The 20,089-nt window shown below is 40.8% G+C and overlaps 1 long non-coding RNA gene across 2 annotated transcripts in view; it reads left to right on the plus strand.

The window, feature by feature from the left end:
• The window catches only part of LOC138767656 (uncharacterized), a 271,823-nt gene that overhangs the window by 22,705 nt on the left and 229,029 nt on the right, over positions 1 to 20,089 (plus strand). For both annotated transcript variants that reach the window (XR_011358828.1, XR_011358827.1), the window contains exon 2: positions 4,447 to 4,485. This is a non-coding gene — a long non-coding RNA (uncharacterized lncRNA). The remainder of the gene's footprint in view (positions 1 to 4,446; positions 4,486 to 20,089) is intronic.

Below are 20,089 nucleotides of genomic sequence, written 5' to 3' on the forward strand. Positions count from 1 at the left end.
TTCTGCTGCTATGATGGCCAGTTCCATTGGGGAGGTTTATGTGCCATTGTTGGTTGCACAAACATCGATGTCAAGACACCCTACATTTGTCAAACTGATAAACCCTTAGAGCTATTGTGTTCCTCATACCGAGGATCGAGCTCCTGAGGGAGTATTTTAAGAGATATGAGCTAAGGCTGTGTCTGTTTAGGAGACCTAGTATGAGTGCTGAGTGGTTGACTATGTTCATGTAAGCTCAACCTGAACAAGAAGTTTCTCGCCTAGAAAAGTCAAGCCAAATAAGAATATTTTACCTACAGGCGCCTGAACCTACCATCCAAGTCAAATCAACTGTTCCTAAAGTGTCTGCAAGATGGACAAGCTACATGCAGAGACCTTGTTCCTGATAGCCCTGAGTCAACTTCAGCATTTCCCAAAGCTGTAACAAGAAAGTCACTACTGCCAGTCGAATAATCCTATGTGTCAGAAGTCACTCACCTGCACTTTGTATCACTGAAACAGCTCACTGAAAGAGTGTGTGGGTTATCTTAAAGACACTACGCTAGCAACGCTATCCTACCACTTACCACATCCAAAGCACCCAGATAGCCCTACACTACATAACACCCTTTATCGCCCCTCAGTCACCACAATAGAGACAGCAGCCCTGAAAATTGGATCTGCTAAAGTCTGTTTCTTACCTGAAACATTTAAAAACAGTGCCACCAAGATTGACGGTTACAGATGTATCACCGGTCATATCACATTAACTTGGCACATTAACCAACCAAGTCTAAATATAAATTCTGCTACAACTGTATAATTTCTCATGTGAATTTGTTCACAAGACCGAAGTTAGTTAAGAGCCAGTTCCACGTGAGTCTATCTTGCTTTTCTTGGCAGTAGACCTTTGATCTCTTGTATCCAAAGTACCTGCGAGCCTACCACCTGCATTGGACAGTATCGCAAAACACATGTCCCCCCTCCCCCCTTACATGCTTCTGCATTTAGTGTATATGTACTTGCCAAATGATAACCTATACATGTGGAAGCAATTCATGTAATAGGAGAGTGCAGCCTCATTGAAGTTACATTCCTCCTCTGCAGGGGGTATCCATCACCCTAGACCTTAGGTGTCCAAGACTGTGCAAAGGTCCCATTGCCCCATATGAAGAGCCCAGTGTTGTGAATAGCACATGGTAGGTGGTGGGGGGCTTCAGGTTCCTCCTCTGCTGGTTTGATTCCCCCATTGCTTGTCTTGTTACTTGAGTTGCTTGCAGAGTATATTAGGATGTTGCTAATTCTCTAATCTGAAAGTGAAGGTTGACCCAAGGTGTACTGAAATAATCGCATCTCAATTCGGCTGTAAAATACGTAAGGTCTCGGTGAAGTCACGCCAAAGTAAAATTAAGAAGTATTCACAGCTCATATTTTTAGCTTGTGCTGATTTCATTAAAATACCTGACATTTTTTAAAGGTTCCCCATAGACATGATAATAATAGTAATGACCGTTCCTGATGTGGAAAATGATAGATGATGTGAACGGCAGATCAGCCTCTTAGGCTTTATCTGTAACAAGTGAATGTTAACAACACATACCTTAAAGGAATTGTGTAATACGTTGTTGGTATTGTGGTGCATTTCTAGTCGCTTAAATGAGGCTGCAGTACTAGGCACAACCAGGGAGGGAGCTGTTTCTAGGACAATTTTTTTTATTTATTTTTTTATTTTTATTCTAGACAATGTCTACTGTGTTTTGTGGAGAAAAGGATCACGCAGTTGGATTTCATCATCATTGAAACTTTAGTTCTCAGGATAGATAAACCTCCACCAAACCTGGCAGTGGATTACCCTTCTTTTTTCTTTGAAAACACATGTATGCTCATCAGAGTTGAATGTTTAAATGTATAGGAGTTATGTTTATGTACAGTATATGGCCATGTTCCCTCTACGTAAGTTCCGTAGTAATTATGACCATTGTAACAACGGCTGTCATTACTACGGAACCTACGTAGTGCTGCCTTCTAAGGATTCCCAGCCGGAGTGTATACACATGGCATACCGTCTGGCCAGGATCCCTAGCGGTGCCGCAAGAAAACCCTGTCAGCTCACACTATGGAGTGTGCGGCTCCGGCATCCGAATTTAGCGGCAGTAAAGATCATCCCGCCGGCACTGCAGTACTGGTCGGGATGATCTTCTCAGACACCAGCCGTTCCGTGACCTGGCCAGGTCATGGAACGGACGGTGTCTTACAAAGTGTGAGCATAGCCTTTATGTGTATGGCATGGCTCAGGCCAGGACTTTTCTCAGTCAGATGATGTTGGAGAAGAGAAGGATTGAACAGGTTAGATTGCAATACAAAGTATACAAAAGTGTATGGACTTACCTGTTGGGCTGCAGGAAACTTTGCTTCATCCCTTGCATACAAGTTTTTTTAGATGATTGAGTCCCACTGAGACTGAAGAAGTGCTGTGTTTTTTTTGTATTTTTAGGTTAGATTTCAAGTTACCAATCTCTTTGTTCCATAAGTGATAAGCCATTGCCAGAACTGCTTTTGGTAGTATGGCTGGTCGTGGATTCTGCCAATAGAAGAAGGTGTATGTATGTGTCAGATTGAGTGTGATAGATTGTCACTGCTCTTTTTTTTTTTAGAAGGGATAAGCCATCAACAGAGAAGCATGGATCTCCCAAACATCATGTGCATGGAAGGATGGGAGAGTGAACTGTCAGTCGAACAATGGTTTGGCCTACAGTTATTGAAGGTGTGTAAGTCCCTTAATGGGTATGGACACCTTATGCCATAGTCCTCCTAGAGGATCCTATAATATTTTGTTGGACCAGGCTGATCTAGGTCATGGCAATGCTATTCAAGTTTCTACTGAAGTGTATAATGGTGCGTTTACACAGGCAGATTTATCTGACAGATTTTGGAAGCCAAAACCAGTAATGGATCTGAAAAAAGGAGAAATCTCAGTCTTTCCTTTATGACCCATTCCTGTTTATGGTCTGTTCCTGGCTTTGGCTTCAAAAATCTGTCAGATAAATCTGCCTGTGTAAACGCACCATAAGAAAAATCTTTTAGTAGAAGCACTTAACTTTGATATTTGTGTGAGAACAGGTTTTCTTCATTTATTAATTACATGTATAGGGAATAAACCATCTGCAGATCTCAGTAGTTTCAATTAATTCTTCCTGGAAATGTCCCCCCCCCCCCCTCTCCATTTTCTGAATGCCGTATCACAACTGATTTTACCTTTGTCATCAACTTTTCAGTTTTTTATCCGCCGTTCCGTCAATTTTAAAATTAGAAAAAATAATTGAAAGGAAACCATAAGGCGAGATCTTTGTTTGTAATCAGAGTTAATTAAATTTATTCACTCCTCTCCAGAAATCGATTTGAGATTCGGCTGCTGCTTGGATTCATCAAAATAATCAATTTGACCTCTTTCAGCTTCGCTTTTGGCAAAACTAAATAATTGGTAAACACATTCTGTGGTCTGACAGATCAGGTAGATTCACAACTATCAGCCTGAATATGTAGGTATACACTACTTAAAGGGGTATTCCATGGGAATATATTCTTGTAAGTATGACTAGGCAGGTGCTAAATAGAAAAAAAAATACCTATACTTTTCATGGTCTCCCACCACCACCATTGACAGGTTTGAGATCAGCATGTGGATATGCCTGCTTAGCCAATCAGTGGTGGAGGTGGCTTACTGCAGCAGAAACTGATTGGCTGAGCATGCTGACTGTGATCCCACAAGTGGAACCATGATAATGGTGGTGGCAGAGGAAGCAAAGAAGGTAAGATGATGTTTCTCTTTAGCACCTAAATGGACAGAATTACAAAAAAAAAAATCTACTTGTCAGGTCAGCATTTGCTTCCTCCTCCTTCCCTGCTCGTTCTCTGTGCTATTACACACATAGATAACAAGTGCGAGGAGCTGGGGGCGCAGAGAGCTGTTAAAGGGGCTGCCCAGACAATACTTGGCTAGTCCAGGTGGACTGTTGTAATCAGGGGTGATCTGCTGTCACCACTCTATTACACGGAATAGCGTGCAGCACACTGTTGCTATTGTTATTTGGATCTTTTAATTTGTCGGCTGGTCATGGTCTTTTAAGAGGCGCTATTTCATTAAATAATTATCGTCCAGAATGGTCTGTAATCAGTCATGTATGGCAAATAATTGTTTGGTGTAATAAAGCCCTAAACAGCACATGTAAAAACAGGAAGCTTTAATTTATCTTATCAGACAAAATGCATCTTCTTCCTTTTCTAAGTCTCCTTTTCTGTTCCTCTTCCTCCTAAACCCATTGTTTACTTTGAAAAGCTTAGAACTCTCAAGAATTTTTTTTTTTTTTTTTTTTTCAAACATTGTGTTTTAGATATTCATGGAAATGTATTTTATTTCAGTTAAATGTTTGCACCCATTAATTAACATTGCGTTTTCTTCTTTTTTAGGTAGACATGATGCATAAGCTGGAAGAAGCAGAGTGCTTGGTAAGTCTGTTATGGTAGCTATTCTACTTGTGCAATTCTTAGTAGAATGCAACAAAATCCTTGTCTTCTATATTGTTGTGTTACACTGTGATTGAAAAGGCTATAGACATTCATCCTGTTTGGAAATCATTATCAGGCTGAATATAGAGTTATTTCTCTCTAAAAGAGTAGTAGATGCTTGAAACAAACTTCCAGCAGATGTAGTTGGTAAATCTACAGTAAGTGCATTTAAACCTGCCTGGGATAAACTTATATCTATCCTAAGATAATAAGAAAGGAAATAATATAAGGGCGGACTAGATGAACCAGGGGCTCTTTTTCTGCTGATAATCTGTGTTTCTATGTAAAGAATATCTTAATATGTCAGAAGGCAATAGTTTCTACCGTGTGCAAGTAAAGTCCTAAGCTGAATTATAAACTTTGATCCAAAGTCCAAGTTATGGATGGAAGGGCCGGTATCTTCTGTTGCAAACTTTGACTTATGAAAGTGGGTCACAGTGCTGAGGGCTATGGCTTCTTTATACCAAGCATCTCGTGAGATTCCAGTTGTCAACTTTATTTAAGTAGAAGATGCCTTTAAATTTAAAAAGGGACTTTTTACAACTGTTGCCTGAAATGTGTCAGGTGTCACCTGTGAATTTGATGGTTCCTCAGTAAAGTCTCTATGTCTTTACTGCCTACTGGAATGCTGAGATTTCTTTTTTCTTCTCCTTTGGATTGATGGGCAGCCTCCTGGGCATCCGCAGACCTTCGAGCAGTGTTGCCCTGACACTGGCCTCCTTTACTACTTTGCACATAGTGGTTGAGAGTTTCTCGAAGAAAAATTAGGTGTGTCTAGTATGAGTATCAAATTTAGTTTGCGTGTGATTATTTTAAGGGGTTGGCCACTTTATAGCAGAATTGTTCAGTGTACAGTATTAGTAAGTGTACTCACTGTGTACGTCATAGAGCTAAGATCAAGTGCTCCTCCTCCAGGCTGTGCTATCCTGCTCTTTGGTGAGTCTGTCCATAAGATGGTCGACATGGAGGAGCAAGGGACCATTCCCTGCCCCATGTTCACACTGAGCAAATACGGTGGAATTCTGGAGCGGAATCTCGCTGTGCTCAGTGTCCTGCAGTGAGTGAATGGGAGGGTGCGCACATCCGCTTCCTCTCCTCTCCGCTAAAAGATGTCACTTCTGTAGGCGGAGAGTTACAGCAGCGGAGGAGCGCAAATTCCGTGGCGAAACTCTGCCCATCTCAGTGTGTAATTGACCCTCTATGGGAAAGCGCGTGCTCCTCCGCTGCCGTAGTGGAGAGGGAAGGAAGCAGGCGCATGCCCTCCCATTCACTCACTGCAGGACACTGAGCACAGCGGGTTTCCATGCCGGAATTCCACTGTATTTGCTCAGTGTGAACACACCCTAAGGCTGTATATGTCTATGGAGGACACTGGGGGCAGGACCTGGACACATGCTCCTCCATGTCAGCCATTTTATAGACAGAAACACCACAGAGCAGGGCAGCCAAGCCTGGAGGAGGGGAGTTTGAGTTTATCTCTATGAGGTACACAGGGAGCTGCTGTCAGTATATACAGTGAGTACACTAATACTGTACACTGAACTATTTTACTATAAAGTGGCCAACCCCTTTAAAGGGTTGGGGTCAGATTACAAAGCCATATTGCTGTACACATTAGATTTGATTACATTTTAAGATTTCTCTGTAAATTAAATTTTGCCTATTATAGATTGTAAAAGTTTCGTAGAGTACTAGCTATGAATGCATGGTGCGCTTCCCTCATTTGAAAGGACAATTTTTCTCTTTTCTTGTGGTCGGTGGGGGTCCTTTTAGTTGGATCTTCATCAGTAAGCATATTATTCTCTATCCCAGGGATGGGGAACATGTGGCCCTCCAGCTGTTGCAAAACTACAAGAGGCCCATAAATCTAAAATTAGGAACCTGTTCTAACCCATCTGAGGACAGGAGAGCCAAAATTTGCTAGTCCCTACTTGACATAAGGTAGGCTTCATCGTCACCTTCGAGAGTTATTAGACATCACGTCTGGAGGTTTACCACCCATTGGGGTTTGTGAGAACACTGGGTTATTTTTGCTATGTGCCCCACAGTATGTCTCTGTTATGTTGATTACCTGTATATACATCACCTCTATTACTGTATATGTGGACTCTTCCCGAATTAATAATATGTCTCTATAGGGCCAACAACCTCCAATAGGTGGCACTAGAGCAGGGATAGGGAACCTTTGGCCCTCCGACTGTTGCAAAAGTACAATTATATGATGGGAATTATAGTTTTGCAACAGCTGGAAGGCCGAAGGTTCCCCATCCCTGCACTAGAGAAACAATTTTCTTCTGAAAATAGCTCATTTGCATATTTTTTTCCCATGGAGCTTTGCCTCTATCAATTTTTCTCACCTGGATCTCCTCAAGGAGAAACAGTTCTCCCTAGAGCTGTGCATTGGGACTAATATTTGTAGAAGAGCCTTTCACATAGGTTGTCTGGAAGTAATTTTCAATATACTTTTTTTTTTCTTTTCCCCTAAATATAACTTTTGGTTTCTTTGTGTCTTCTTTCCATCTTGTGTTACTATGAATAACACTGAAATTGTAAATTTTGCCTGTAGATATTTTGCTGGCAGAGATGAAGTAGGAACTGGATTTAATTACTGATCGTATTTATGTAGGCATGCCGGCTCAATATTGTAGCTGAATCAGCAGAAGTTAATGAGACATGGAATATCCTCCAGAAGGAAAATGATTTTTTGCTCCAGGTATACTAAATGAGAGCAAAAATTTATCAGAGATCCAAAAGGCAACATAGAGGTGGTGTCATAGCCTACAGTGCACAAAGAGGCTGCTGGGGCTAAATAGTCATATCGCTAGTAGTGATCAGCAAATCACTTTAGAAATTCATTGCGCAAATTTGCAAATATTCGCGAATCGCTTACAAACGAATTTGTATTAAAACAGGCAAACTATGGTAGCTATAATGGTGGGACAGAGTAGCAATTTTTTTCAACAGCTGTGGCTGTCACAGTGTCAAAATTGGAAAATGTTAATCAGCCTGTCAATCATTCAATTTCTGCCATGGACAGTAGTAGTTGTTGGTGGATCAATGGCATAATATCAATTTTCTCTGAGGACAGCAGTGGACATTGATAAATGAGCACCCAGTGAGTTATTAAGATGGACACTGTGTTCACTGGGACTTCTTATAATGCACACCCAGCACCCAGTGACTTGGTATAATGAACAACAGTCACCCAGTTACTTGGTATAGTGGACAATGGCTTCAGTTCTCCCACAGAAAACCACCCACAATCCACCCTCCTCTCCTCTCTGTCCCTATCTCTCTCTGTATTTCTGTCACTGCTCTAACTTCCTGCTGCAACCTGCTCTCCACTACACACAGCCGACTGGCCGTCTCCAGGAAGCCCATAACCTTATATAGAGAGTGAGGGGGTTGCTGACATCATAGTATCAGGAAACAATAGCTGTACACACAATGCAAAGTATGGCCAGCAGTAGTACTTTACATTGTAGTCAATGGTTAATTGAATTTTAAGAACAACCAACAATGCCTGCAATTCAGTTGTTAGAAAAAAATGTGCCTGAAGCTGAGTGGTATCGGCTGCAGGAACGTGCGGAACACTGCCGTGCTATGCAACGGACGGTGTTATATTAAGTGTGAACATAGCCTCAGAGTGTATACAGATACATCCTATTGGTGAGAAGTATGGCAATGCCCAGTTATCATTATTTTCATACATTTCCAGGAGGAATAACAGCAATTGCACAATGTAGAGTTGTGAGCATAGGTGATCCAGTATGGTTAGGTTAGCTGATCTATAAGATCACACCTCATGTAATAAAAAGAAGAATGCAGAATGTAAGCAGAGTTATCTAAAATGAAGTAGCAGCCACTATGCCATTAGAGCTAAGCTGCACAGTGCTGTTTTAAGTAGTGAATCTTAGGTTATCAACTCAATCCCTTACTATATTAATCCCTTCGTATATCATCTATCAGAGGTACTGCTAATTCAATGTAAACACAGCTTAAGCAAACACTGTCAGGCTATGTTCACACGTTGTATGAGACAGGCTGGGTCACGGAACGGCCGGTCTCAGAAAAGATCATCCTGGCCGGTACGCCGCTGAATTTGGATGTGGGCGCATCCGTGTGTGCCCCCATCTGAATTCTCTGCTGCACACAATGGAGCGTGCGGCCGGAGCGGCACGCACCATTGTGTGAACTGACAGGGTTTTCTGCTGCCTAAAACTGACATGTGGCGCCGCTATGGATCCTGGGCGGAGCGTATACTATGTGTATACATTCCGGCTGGGATTCTTTAGAAGCCAGCACAATGGAGGGTTCGTATAAATTACGGCTGTTGTTCAAATCGGCAACAACGGCCGTGATTAATATGAACCTTACGTTGTGTGAACATTGCCTCATTGTGCAAGTGACTAGAATCATACATTTCTTCTATGCATATGCCCTGAGCAAATATGCTGTAAGATCTATGCTATAAATGGCATGGGGGAATTACCTAACTGGGGGATAGGGGCTACTAGCACGTCTAAGCAGCTGCATCTGAGTCATTATACTTTGTAAGGATTTTTGAGCCAGATTTAAGAAACTCGTAAAACATTCTATGACATCAGAACCATGTTGGTTCACAAAGAGCTAATAGGGCTGTACAAGTAGACATTATATTTGGAAACAAGAATAAAGAAGATAGAAACTGTGCATCTTCTTTCTCTCGTTCTTTCTTGTTATGTTTTATAGCAGGGATGGGGAACCTACGACCCTCCAGCTGTTACAGAACTACAGTTCCCATCATGCCTGGACAGCCAAAGCCAAGGTTTAGCTCTCCAGGCATTATGGAGATTGTAGTTTCGCAACAGCTGGAAGGGCAAAGGTTCCCCATCCATGGTTTTAAGGATCCAATTTAGGGATAATACAGGAGGTAATAATGTGTGTGTGTGTGTGTGTGTGTGTGTGTGTGTGTGTGTGTGTGCGCGTGTGTGTGTGTGTGTGTGCGCGCTTATTGATCTTTATGAAGGTGCATATGAAAAGACTTTACAAGGCATTCAGATCTGTTGACCAAAGGCTGGTCACACACCTTGGATATTGATAAAAGTCTTATGGGATCAATCACAGGAATGATCCTGTAGCAACAAGTGAAGCTAAAATGTAAGATTGGATGATTTAAATGGAACTTTAAATACAGCTATTTATGCTTTCTGTGATTATTGTGATACCAAATGTATGGATTATTTTATTTTAAGGTTATTTTTGTGGGACAAGCTTAAGTTTTCATTTTTTCCACATTTGTTTGCAGGGGGTAACACACACACAAAAAAAAGGAATTCTGCTTTATAGAGTTGTATAAGGAGAAAATTATGCATTAAAGCGACTCTGTACCCACAATCTGACCCCCCCCCCAAAACCACTTGTACCTTCGGATAGCTGATTTTAATCCAAGATCTGTCCTGGGGTCCGTTCGGCAGGTGATGCAGTTATTGTGCTAAAAAAACTACTTTTAAACTTGCAGCCCTGTGCCCAACGGGCGTGGCCTAGATTGTGTATGCATTAGGCTGGCACAACCTCTCTGTCCCTCCTCTTCATCATTAGGAATGCTCCAGGCAGATTGCCTACTATTCCCCACCTGTGTCAGCCCGGCACATGGGCTGGATCGTTAAGGCACCTGTGCAATGTTCAGACAGGACAAAATGTTCCAGTGACATTCCTAATGACGAAGGGTTGGTGCAAGATTGGGCACAGATTTTCTAAGCCACGTTGGGCACGGGGCTGCAAGTTTAAAAGTTTTTTGGCACAATAACTGCATCACCTGCCGAACGGACCCCAGGACAGATCTTGGATTAAAAGCAGCTATCTTAAGGTACAAGTGGTTTGGGGGGGGGGGGGGGGGGGGGCAGATTGTGGGTACGGAGTCACTTTAAAGAAGCACTCCATTTTTCCCCCCTTATATAATGCACTATTCCTATAGTGCCATTTGTTTCGGTCCAGCTCTGCTCCATCCATTCATTTAATTACTGTGGCTGGGTCATGTGACTAACACTCAAACCACCAGAAAATTGTGTCTCAGGAAGCAGTCTGTCATCAGTCAGTTCACCTCCTGTTAACTACAGAATGACATCATCACCTAACACATCCCTCCTGACAACTCATAGACCCCTTCTTATCCATCCCAGCTCTGTCTGCAGGCTGCTTCCATCCCTTTTTGATCCCATTAGGGTCTTGAAATTCTGCAGTTATACACCTCCCCTGAGGCTGTATTAATACATTGTTGTTGTTTGTTTCTGCTTTTTTGCTGTCATTTTCCCAGAATTGCTGGAGAAATCTCAATTTTACTATTATTACATTAATTTTGGAAAATTCCATAAATGTATTGCATAGAGATGAAGGGCCCCACAGAAAAAAATAAAATAAAAATGGGCTTCTTGTCAGAACCTAAACTATGGGATCCTGTTGCCATGACTCTTGGGTTAGTTGTCCAGTCTTTCTTTTATAGTTTTTTTTTGTGTTTATAGCAGGGGTGGGGATGCAAAACTACAATTCCCATCATGCCTGGACAGCCAAAGCTAAGCTTTGGCTCTCCAGGGACCCCCATGAATCTTTGGTTAGTTATCCTCACTAGTGTTGAGCGAAGTTCCTGAACGTTCAGGTTCCCCCAAAGCCAAATGCTCAGCATTTAACTCTTGTGGCTGGAGAATTTGGAAGCAGCTGTAGGGAGTCCTGAAAAACATGTTTTTCTGACAACCCTACAGCTTCACCCAACTTCTTAAAGGGGTTGTCCAGCGAAAATCTTTTTCTTTCAAATCAACTGGTGCCAGAAAGTTATATAGATTTGTACTTTACTTCTATTAAAAAATCTCAAGTCTTCCCATACTTATCAGCTGCTGTATGTCCTGCAGGAAGTGGTGTTTTATTTTCAGTCTGACACAGTGCTCCCTGCTGACATCTCTAGCCGAGACAGGAACTGTCCAGAGCAGGAGAGGTTTTCTATGGGTATTTATAGAAAACCGAGACAAGAGTTCCTGTCTTGGCCAGAGATGTCAGCAGAGAGCACTGTGTCAGACTGAAAATAAAATAAAGATTTCCTGCATGACATACAGGAGCTCATAAGTATAGGAAGACTTGAGAGTTTTTAATAGAAGTAAATTACAAATCTGCATAACTTTTTGATACCAGTTGATTTGAAAGAAAAAAGGTTTTCGCTGGACAACCCCTTTAAGCCACCAGGAGTCAAATGGCGAGTGTTCAGGTTCAGCCGAACCCGAACGTTTGCCAAGTTTGCACAACAATACTGCTCACCCTCGTTTGTAGGATCTGTGACGAAATCTGTGATATGGTGCGCTACCAACCTAGGGTGGACTGCCATCTCTCCGGGTTCCCATAGAGTCCTAGTCCACTTTGTCATTGGTTTGGAGCCACCATTATATCAGTAAAATGCATTATGAATAATTCCCTAATATATTCTTTTTTCCACACAAGCAGTTAGTATAATATATACTACTATATTTTTTTTCCCCTTAATATGGGTGCATGTTGGGGTTACACAGAAGATGAATGGTGGCCATAATGTTTTCTATTCTTTAACACAAAGGAAACCAAGCTGGCTTGTCATTTATAAACCCTGTACCTCATTGACACATATCAGAATAAATTCAAAAGGCCAAGAGGGACCTTGGTAAATGACACAAGAAGCAGGGGCAGCAGACATGGTCTCTTGTCCGCTACATTTCCATGGGAAGATAACATTAATAGCCCTGGGTTCTGTTCTTTGCACCATGTATGACCTTCCATTGTCTTCTTTGCTCTTCAGTTCACCCAATGTCAAAAAGCTGTGGGAAAGTGATCTAGCCCCTCGCATCAGCTGTTAGATGCGAGCCATTGTCTTCTCGTCTTAATATTCTTTTTGGTTGGAGGTATCTGTGATGGCCAACTGCTAGGCAGGTGAGGGCTATTACCATCTTGTTCCCTTTGTGTCTATGTCGTTTCTGCAATCTGTTCCCTAGTGATCAGGTGTTAGAATGGTGTCGAGGGTGGAGGGATGGGGTTTTTTATTTGGGAGGGGTTACAAGGATTAATTCCCACGAATAAAGAAAGGGGGATGAGAAAGATAGAGCAGTTTTTTTCTTAGCCGGGGGATTCTCTGCATGACTTCCCCACTGATGTGATCATGTGCTTTCAGCCTGAGATTTTATTAACAATTCATATGGAAATTGAGGGCACTGGAGGAGCAGATTCTCACATAAACTTGATCTATTCATGAATGCAGTTCTCTGTTTGCCCTGACCCTGCATGGCTTAAGATACGCTTGCAAGGCAGAGAGCTAGACACAAAAAGTAGAATGAAAGGCAAGCACATTCCTGCAGTGCACACAAAGGCGGCGGAGCAGGGTTTCAGTCCTCACCTTAGAGTCACAGCCTTATCTTCTTCCTACCAAGATCTCCTACAAAGTTCCTTCTTCTCCTACCAAGTTAGATTGTATAAAGTGGGTCACCTTTGTCTTTAGACAGTATATGTTATACTAAGCCATTAGAGCTCTTTTATATAGTTCATTGACTATATCTTTAGGACTTTAGAGGTTTCGAAATATAATGCACAAACTTTAACCATGTATGGTCCCATTCACCCCAGCAGGTTTACGGTATTTTATTAGGATTATATATATAAAAAAAAAGTGGACGGATTTAAGTTTTATAGATATAATGTGCATGTGATCACCCATTACCAAAATAAGTTTAACATTTTGGCAAAGTAAAAAAAAAAATGTTTTTCATTACTTTCCCTTTTTCCCCTTCTTTATATCCAATGGATTGGTGAAAAAACACAATCAATATTAATAGGCAGCAATTTTAATACAATTCAAAGATTAAAAAATAGTTTGATTGTTCCTGATAGATTGATGATAAAGATTTAGGCACACAGTTAACACAACGTTTGTTTTTGGCAATGGTTTTAATGAATTCATAGAGTTGTTGAGTTTGGTTACTTTTATATACTGCTTAGGTTACGTTCACGTACAATATTGTGGGACATTTTTTGATGTTTTACAGTTTTAAAAATGGCCCAAAAAAACATAGGAAAATTGACCAAAAAATTGACTTTGATGGTGTTTCTACAAGTTTTTTTGAAAAACGATTAGCAACTTTTCTTTTACAATTTTTGGAACATTTTATTTGAGGCTCAATAAATGACTGAATAAAGTGTCTGGTAACATAGCCTTAAAGTGTAGGTTCAGCATGTCCACAACCTTTAGGGGTAAAAAAAAAGTTTACGCTTTTTTATATTTTATAAAGTATAAAATACTTACGCATTTATAATAATCATTAGAATTCTGCTTTGTTTTGGTCACAACATATGTTGGCATTGTGGACCCTTCAAGTCTTTTGTGTTACCCACATTTGAAGTGTCCCATCCATGTACTTGTGTTTGTTCCGTTCTTCTTATCTAGGACTTTGTGGATAAATACTTGATGCCAAAGGAGCTATACTTGGTTAAAAGTACCAAAGAAGGAAAAAATGTATATTTAACTATAGTTTATAACTAATTCTACCCATTTATTTTCTGGGTCATAAAAATATTTACCAAATTTTCCATTGTTTTAGTGCTGTCCAAAAAGGTTTCTAATTTCACAACCTTGCATTCTTATATGAAGTTTCTAAAAAGGTGGTTACAATCAACCTAATGGCACCCATAAACCAATAACAATACAACATATGGAACATCACATCTTGAAATAAAGCTAAATTGACTGTCTTCCTTGTAGCACAAATACCTGCAGGAGATGTACATATACCACTTTAACATGGCTGAAACCTTCAGACGCCACAGTGTTTGCTTGACCTTTGTACATGAACCATAAAAGTTAATTTGTTGTAAAAACAACCCCTGGTAAATAACCGGATAGTGAATTGGGTTCTAGGAGGACTTGACTTTTCCACTCCGCCCTATGAGGTCTTTACTCTGCGGGTTTTCTTTTCAGTGATTTAGAGCTTAGTATCATTTGCCCATTGACTGGGAAGCCAACCTACAAAGGCCAGCTCAGTATGGGGTTGTCTTGTGTTTTAGCTTGATATGTAAACACTAGTTTACTGCTGAATACATACATAGCGAGAGACACAATAGACCCGTCAAGACAATCACTCTCTTCCAATCTTGACGGCTAAGATTGAGTCTCTGCCAATTATTCTCCAAGCACTATCCCTTCAGATGGGTAGCTTACGCGACGGGCATGAACAGATATAATAGTGTCTTGCCAATTTCCTTTTTTTCTAAGCAAATTAGTGTTTTTATTCTTTGTTTTTTTTTACGAGAGTGTATAACCATCCGCACGCTAACCTTTGATTTGATATTTTAGCCCCAGGCACCAGCCGTGGTCACGGATAATTATCCCAACAAAGGGGACTCTCCAATTTTACTTTATGGGATTTTTTTTGAAAAATGTACAGGAAAAATCATTATATCAATGGATGGCAGACAGATGTGAGAAGCTGGCAACGGGAGAAAAAATGTGTCCTGGTCATAAATTATTATTTTATTTCCATCAATGAATTGGCATCTGCCTGCGTTGTGAAGTGTTTCATTACATAGACATCACAAAAGGCACAATAGGTCTGATAGGCCATTGAGAACCAGCTAAGATTACAGCCATTGAAATGGTTGCGGTCTATTAGCTTTTCAAAGGTTATTCTACTTCTGGTTAATTGTTACACTTAAGATAATTGAGACTAATTGGTGACAAATTATTTTACTGCCTTTGTTGAGATAATGACATTATCTCTGCATTATCGGGTCCTCGTCCTAATGAGCCAGACCTTGGACTACCCTTCCTCCTGTCAAATTTCACTGCCTCCCAATGAATAATGCCAACCAACTCCATCCTAATTCCTCATGTGTTACAGGGATGTTTACTTTTACCCTTGTTAAATGTCATGTTTGTATATTATATCGTTGGGACGCTTTGTTTAATGGTGCCGCATTACCATGACTAATATGTGAATTTATACTCCTCCTGGGGATGACGGCATAGAAGACAGTCAGCCAAGTTTGGGAAGCAAAATCTATGAAACAATCAGGGGAAATCTAAGAAAGTTAAGACTGTATACAAATTTAATAAGCCAATGGTGATCCAGCATCCATGGTTAAAAACAATAAACATTATTATAACATATAAAAAAACAAAAACTGCTTTCTCCCCGAAACTCTGATACATTCGAGTAGTAGAGTTCTAGTCATACGGCCAAGGATGAATCCAAGACTGCTGGTGGCTCAGCCATCTATTCTAACTTGCATACAGCTGCTTTATTCTTTTCAGCCCTTGTGTAAGATTTGGAAACCATTGTTCCTATGGGTATTATCACCCCCAAAAAAGGCTTTCTTGGAATATGAATGATCCCTCTTAAGAAGACAATCAATGGGAAAAAGATTCTTGACTACTATTGAATTTCTATTATCATAAATGGCCATACATTGTCCCAGCTGATATTCTAGTATATATTGTCATAGCTAATCTTGGCTCCTAGACAGAAAAAAAATATATTTGTATACATGTTATACTGTGTCCTTGTCCATAGACTCTGGAATTGCTTTACTGTAGGTCCAGCTCATACATTGTGCTGGCATTGCATTTGCCACTATTCTGTATACCCCTTTTCTCCCTTTAGGAGCGTCTCCAATTATTCATTAAAGGGGTTATCTAGCCTATCCTCCAACTCCTGGCATTCCAGATCACCTGTTTAAAGGGGCTGCAGCTGTCATGTGTGAAGTGCAGCCTTTCACAATGTCTACCTGTACTCGTCCATGCATTGCCATACTGTTTGCAAGGAACCATTTACCAAAATTAGAAAATGTTGCATCACTACAACTAATTTAATAGTACAGTGATGCAATGATGAGTTGCGGCAATTGCATGAGCACTGCTGCCCCTTCAATAGATGATTGTGTGGGGGTGTTAGGAATCAGACCCCTGTTGACCCAATTGGCCATAAATTGTTACAGGCTGGATAACCGCTTATAGATATAGGTATGTACCTATAGATGTGTGTGTATATATATATATATATATATATATATATATATATATATATATATACACATCCCAATGAAAGAGATACCTAGAAGAATTGCAAATGTCATGCAATTGATTAGAAAGGATAAACCATCTGTTTTTAAAGGCTTAATGATCCCTTTAACAATGCATGACAACAGCAGTATGTGAACCGTTAGGGTTCCCATACACATAAGAGCAAAACTGGCAAAACTCAGTGATTAAGCAACTATGTCTTGTGGGCATGGGGGCATGATAACTCTCCCCTGAAAGGTAATATCAGGGGGAGGAAAAATTGGTTGTGCTCAACTTTAATACCCAATTCCTTTTGGAATGACTGTCCTCAATGAGTCATTGGTAGAGATGAGTGAACTCTTTAAAAGTTCGGTTCGGCAGATTCGACAAACTTTAATGTAAAGTTCAGGTTCATCTCAAACCGAACTTCAACTAACTGCACTAAAACAGCAAAACTATATCAGGCGTTTAGCTGTTTTACTGCGGTTAGAAAAGATTGCCCATTGTATATAACTGTCCGCGCTCCCCTGGTGTCACAAGGGGAGGACACAAGGGGAGCATGGACAGGCGAGAATATCTTTTTTGTTTGTTTGCTTTGTTTTTTAGATGAGCTGCCGTCATCTTCCTGAACTTGTTCCGAACTTTGAAAAAAGTTCTGTTCTGTAGTGAGCCAAAAATTTGGGCCGCTCATCTATAACCATTGGCCAAACCAGGCATGTGTGTATGTGTAAAAAAACTAGTTTGGCTGACTGCTATTGAATGTGTATGGCCACCTTGCATTGCATACAAGAGAGAAAAAGGCTAAAGTTGGAGATTTCGACCAGATTTAATTGAAGGGCATTGCTCACTTTGATTTCTTAAATATACTCTCTTCCATTGCAACTAATATGTTTCATTACCAGACCTTTGACTGTGGCTGCGCCATAGTTACATAGTTACATAGTTAATACGGTTGAAAAAAGACACATGTCCATCAAGTTCAACCAAGGAGGGGATGGATACAGGGAAGGGGGAGGGGTGATAGGTTCTATACATATGCATTTATATTATTTTGCTCTAAGAACTTGTCTAGCCCTGTTTTGAAGCCCTCCACTGTTTTTGCTGTGACCAGATCCTGTGGTAGACTGTTCCACAGATTCACAGTTCTCATGGTAAAGAAGGCTTGTCGCCTCCGGAGATTGAACCTTTTTTTCTCCAGGGAGGCAGTGCCCTCTTGTCCTTTGAGGGGGTTTTACCTGGAACATCTTTTCCCCATATCTCTTGTAGGGGCCATTTATATATTTAAATAAGTTAATCATATCTCCCCCTTAAACGTCTCTTCTCCAGACTAAACAAATGTAATTCTTTTAATCTCTCCTCATAACTAAGATGCTCCATTCCCCTTATTAGTTTAGTTGCCCGTCTTTGTACCCTCTCCAGCTCTAGAACATCCTTTTTATGAATCAGGTTCCAAAACTGGACAGCATACTCCAGATGAGGCCGCACCAAAGCTTTATAAAGCGGTAATATTATATCCCTGTCCCGAGAGTCCATGCCTGTTTTAATGCATGACAATATCCTGCTGGCTTTAGAAGCAGCTGACTGACATTGTGTGCTGTTCTGTAGTCTATTATCTACAAGTACACCCAGATCCTTCTCCATTAGTGACTCTCCCAGAGTAAATCCCCCCAGGACATATGATGCATGCGGGTTATTAGTACCCAGGTGCATAACTTTACATTTATCCACATTGAACCTCATTTGCCAAGTGGACGCCCAAACACTCAGTGTGTCTAAATTATCCTGTAACATCTGCACATCCTCCATAGACTGTACTGTACTACAAAGCTTGGTGTCATCTGCAAAGATAGAAACATTGCTGTTAATTCCATTCTCAATATCATTAATAAACAAGTTAAACAGAAGAGGGCCCAGTACTGACCCTTGGGGTACACCACTTATTACCGGGGACCATTCGGAGTAGGAGTCATTGACCACCACTCTCTGGGTACGATTATTAAGCCAATTTTCAATCCAGTTACACATTAAACTTTCCAAACCGATAGACTTTAACTTACCCATCAGACGTCCATGAGGAACTGTGTCAAACGCTTTTGCAAAATCCAGGTACACGATATCCACAGCCGCACCCCCATCCAGGCTTCTACTTACCTCTTCATAGAAACATATTAGGTTGGTTTGACAGCTTCTGTCCTTAGTAAAACCATGCTGGTTATCACTTATAATACTATTAGCCACTACATATTCCTGGATGTAGTCCCTTATAAGCCCCTCAAATAGTTTCCCCACAATGGACGTTAAGCTTACAGGTCTGTAGTTACCTGGGGAAGTTCGAGAGCCCTTTTTGAAGATCGACATTACATTTGCTTACACCAGTCCCTCGGCACAATACCAGTAAGCAAAGAATCACAGAATATTTCATACAAGGGTAGAGAAATTACAGAACTGAGTTCCCTAAGAACTCTGGGGTGCAATCCATCAGGCCCTGGAGCTTTGGTTACATTGAGTTTATTTAATTTATCTTGGACCATATCTATAGTAAACCAGTTCAGTACATTACATGTGTTAGCAGCACTGGCCCCACCCACCTCAGTACTGGCCCCACCCACAACAGCTCCATCCTCTTCTTTTGTATGTATAGAACTGAAGAAGCCATTAAGTAACTCAGCTTTCTCCTGATCCCCAGTTATTAACTCCCCGTCACCATTATTTAGGGGTCCTACATGCTCTGACCTTGGTTTTTTTGCATTAATATATTTGAAGAATTTTTGGGGCTTTCTTTTGCTATCTATAGCTACCTGCCTTTCATTGTGAATTTTTGCTGCTTTTATTACATTTTTACAGGTTTTGTTGACTTCTTTGTAATGTTTAAATGCTACAGCTGACCCCTCTGATTTGTATTTTTTGAATGCCCCTTTTTTCTCATTTATAGCCCTTCTAACCTCGGTTGTAAGCCATGTGGGATTGGATTTTAACCGTTTATATTTGTTACCCATAGGAATATATTTGGCAGTACAGTTATTTAATGTGGATGTGAAGATTTCCCATTTATTATCAGTATCAGTATGTGACAGCAGCCGCTCCCAGTCTATGCCCTGAAGTTCTGCCCTGAACCCAAGAAAATTGGCCCTTTTAAAATTAAGAGTTTTTGCCCTACCAACATGTTTTTCTTTTCTACACTTTAAGCTAAAAGTCACTATATTGTGGTCACTATTACCCAGGTGTTCATGGACAGTGACATCCCCAACCAGCTCAGCGTTGTTAGAAATAACCAGATCCAACAAGGCATCACTTCTAGTTGGCTCCTCCACAAACTGGCCCAGAAAATTATCCTGCAGGAGGTTAAGAAATTCTCTCCCCTTTGTGGATTTAGCTGAACCGTGACCCCAATCTATATCTGGGTAGTTGAGGTCCCCCATTACCACTACTGTCCCCTCCCGGGCAGCCCGCTCTATTTGTCTATTGAATAACCATTGAATAGACTGATTTGTTTCACTGACAGTC

Source organism: Dendropsophus ebraccatus, chromosome 11 (assembly GCF_027789765.1).
Source record: "Dendropsophus ebraccatus isolate aDenEbr1 chromosome 11, aDenEbr1.pat, whole genome shotgun sequence".
NCBI classification, from domain to species: Eukaryota; Metazoa; Chordata; class Amphibia; order Anura; family Hylidae; genus Dendropsophus; species Dendropsophus ebraccatus.